The 3,949-nt window shown below is 37.0% G+C and overlaps 1 pseudogene; it reads left to right on the top strand.

Moving 5' to 3' along the window:
- The first annotated feature begins 544 nt into the window (after nt 1-544).
- Nucleotides 545-1,491, top strand: LOC116315561 (annotated as a pseudogene).
- The last annotated feature ends 2,458 nt before the right edge of the window (nt 1,492-3,949 follow it).

Below are 3,949 nucleotides of genomic sequence, written 5' to 3'. Positions count from 1 at the left end.
GATTGAAGTGACAAGCTCGACTCTGTGGAAGTCAAAGTTTGCAGAACTACAGACGTAGCTGGAATCCACAGCTGTGCATGTTCATGGAGCTTGCATTTTCACCTGCTAGACATCACGACCTGACAAGTTTAACTGTCTGGAACAACATTTATTTTATGCTTAAAGCACATTTTGGCACCTTGAAATTACTGTGTGTGAGAATTGTTGTTATTGACTTAATTCATTTTTATTTTTTGCTCTTCTTTGTTTACACATCTAATCTTGTATTACTTTTATTTTTTTAATAAGGAGAGATAGTGTTGCCATCCTGAATGTTCACACTGAACAGAAAAGAAGGATTAATTGTACATTCCCAAAGCATCAATTACAAAAGGCAGAACAATGATGGTTCAGAACTCTCCATCCCTTGAGGATAAGGCAAAATAATAAAAACCTACCACATACTCGTATGACTGTGTGAAGTCTTTGCCTTGTTTTTGGTTTTCCATTCATACCTGTTATGTAATTAGTTTTATGAACAAATGTTTTGTCTTTCAAAACAATAATGGATAAAGAGTTAAATGTTACCTTTCTAACTCTGGACTGGTACACAGAAATTAACAAGTACAGATATATTTTCTTTTTATTATGTTTACACTATATATTGTAATAATCTGCACCAATTCTACTATTGTGTATTTAATCTTTATTCATAAAAACCTCCATGAGCCTATGTACATTTTCATTGCTGCTTTGCTACTTAACTCTGTTCTTTACAGCACAACTGTTTACCCAAAACTTCTGATTGGCTTTTTATCTGAAAAACAAGTCACAACATATTCAGCCTGTCTCTTTCAGTTTTTTATGTTTTACACTCTAGGTGGTTCAGAGTTACCTCTCTTGGCTGCCATGGCCTATGACAGATATGTGGCTATATGTAAACCTCTGGAATATCAAATTATCATGAGAAAAACCACTGTGAGTATTTCCCTGATCATAGCTTGGCTTGTGCCTGTTTGTCATATTGCTGTCCTAGTAATAGCGAGTGCTGAAGCTAAACTGTGCGACTCTAATATAAAAGGAATATTTTGTAATAATGCAGTTTACACTCTTCAGTGTCAAAGATCAAGATTAATTACCATCTTTGGTGTGGTTGCTTTACTACATCTTGTAATACTTCCTATGCTCTTCATAGTTTTCACATACACAATAATATTTATTGTTTCTTTTCAAAGTTGTAAAGAAATTAGGAAGAAAGCTGCAGAGACATGTTTACCCCATCTGTTAGTTTTAATCAGTGCCTGTTTGTTTTTTGTGTATGATATAAGCATAGCTCGGGTGGAACTAGATTTTCCAAAAACTGCACGCATAATAATGACATTACAAATAGTGCTCTATCACCCTTTGTTTAATCCATTTGTATATGGGCTCAAAATGAAGGAAATTTCAAAACACCTAAAAGGCCTGCTTTGTCAGGGCAAAGTAATTTTTTGTATTAAAACTGGATGCTAAGTATAGTCATTTGTTCTATAAGGAGTTTTACATCATTGTATCTGTGGAAAGAAATATAAAATGGAAAAAAAAAATCACTTTCATTAATTTATTTACCAAACTGTCACCATGTTCTGGAAGAGATGACATTTGTATTATTTATTTTGCGGTTTAAATATTACTTGTAATATTAACATTCATAGTATTGATGATATATAATATAAACGCTTTGGGGTCCTTAGGGACCGTAAAAGCGCTATATAAATACAGGCCATTTACCAAACATGGAATAACTGTTCCTACAGGTACCTTAATTCCAAAAGAGGAATTAGTCTTTTCATTTTGATATAATAACCTCTGTTACTTTTGATTACTGCTCTCATAGCTCTCGTTTGCAATGGTCGATTTACATTTGTATTGATCTGACATTTTACTTTTCCACTTCTTAAGCTCAGTAAGAGAATGAGAATTACAGTTTCAGACCTGAAGAGTTCCAATAACATGAAAACTAAGATCTTTAGATAGGAATTAATGAAAAACTTATACAAATGCACTTTTCTTAATATAGACACCAACTGCGCTTTAGGTACAGCTAACTGAAAAAAATCATCTGTATAATCCACATTATTATTGTCGAATTTCTTTAATTTATTAATTCAAGAAATAAATATATAATGGATGAATAATGATAAAGTACAGAAATGTAGAAATTTTAATTTAGCTTTACATTAGATGTATTCTGTTAATTCTTCTATCATTTATTTGTATTTAATTAAAGCTCCATGTACCTGGGTTGTTTTCATTGTTACTTTGACTATTTATCCTGTCTCTTTCACTGGTTCATTTATTACTCTCTATGTGCCATGATATCTGAGTGGCGTGTATATAAACATAGCATAAAAAGTAAGGAAATGTGTGTTTTGTCGGTTTTGCTTTTGGCAATGAATCTTATACTGCTGGAAAGCCTGTTTATTTATCCTTACATAATGTCACATTTGGAAGGAAAAACACATTTGTTGTTAAACAGCAGAGTTGAGTGTGTGTGTTGTGTTCAGGGATAGACTGGTGATCTGGCATACTGGGCATTAGCCCAGCGGACCGACCGCTATAATTATTTTTCTTTGTCGATACAACTATCCAGGTCGGCCTGAAGGGCCGCCGCTCACTCATCATAGAAACCCATTCTTCATTTTTATTAGTGACACTGGATTCCTCAATCAAATCTCAGTCAGCCCTGTTTTCCTTGTGTGCTCATGCACCTGGTACAGGGTGGGCCATTTATATGGATACACCGTAATAACATCGGAATGGTTGGTGATATTAAAGTCCTGTTTGTGGCACATTAGTATATGTGAGGGGCAAACTCCTCAAGATGGTGGTGACCATGGTGGCCATTTAGAAGTCGGCCATCTTGGATACAACTTTTGTTTTTTTCAATAGGAAGAGGGCCATGTGACACATCAAACTTATTGGTAATGTCACAAGAAAAACAATGGTGTGCTTGGTTTCAACGTAACTTTATTCTTTCATGAGTTATTTACAAGTTTCTCTTTGTTCACAGATGGCTGACTTCTAAATGGCCACCATGGTCACCACCCATCTTGAGGAGTTTGCCCCCTCACATATACTAATGTGCCACAAACAGGACTTTAATATCACCAACCATTCCCATGTTATTACGCTGTATCCATATAAATGGCCCACCCTGTAGAACAGAGTTTAGTGTAGATTAAGTATTTGATAAAGATGGACAAACAGAAGTGAAACAGTTGAGGTGAAAAAGTAGACAGGAAAAACCAAGATTTTATTTATATAGCGAATGACATATGGCAAGCGCCTTGTAATCGGAAGATTGCCGGTTCGAGCCCCGGCTTGGACAGTCTTGGTTGTTGTGTCCTTGGGAAAGACACTTCACCCGTTGCCTACTGGTGGTGGTCAGAGGGCCTGGTGGCGCCAGTGTCCGGCAGCCTCACCTCACCTCTGTCAGTGCGCCCCAGGGTGGCTGTGGCTACAATGTAGCTTGCCATCACCTGTGTGTGAATGGGTGGATGACTGGATGTGTAAAGCGCTTTGGGGTCCTTAGGGACTAGTAAAGCGCTATACAAATACAGGCCATTTACCATTTACCAAGTGCACAGAACAAGGTTTTGGGCCATCTTTATTAGTTAGGCTGCTTCAATTCAATTCAATTCGATTTTATTTATATAGCGCCAAATCACCACAACTGTCGCCTCAAGGTGCTTTATATTGTACAGTAGATTGTACAATAATAGATACAGAGAAAAACCCAACAATCATATGACCCCCTATGAGCAAGCACTTTGGCGACAGTGGGAAGGAAAAACTCCCTTTTAGCAGGAAGAAACCTCCGGCAGAACCAGGCTCAGGGAGGGGCGGCCATCTGCTGCGACCGGTTGGGGTGAGAGAAGGAAAACAGGATAAAAACATGCTGTGGAAGAGAGACAGAGATTAATAACAG

The sequence above is a fragment of the Oreochromis aureus genome, linkage group 16 (genome assembly GCF_013358895.1).
Source record: "Oreochromis aureus strain Israel breed Guangdong linkage group 16, ZZ_aureus, whole genome shotgun sequence".
NCBI lineage: Eukaryota > Metazoa > Chordata > Actinopteri > Cichliformes > Cichlidae > Oreochromis > Oreochromis aureus.
Note: the sequence above shows the minus strand (reverse complement) of the source record. Positions and strands in the feature narration are given on the sequence as shown.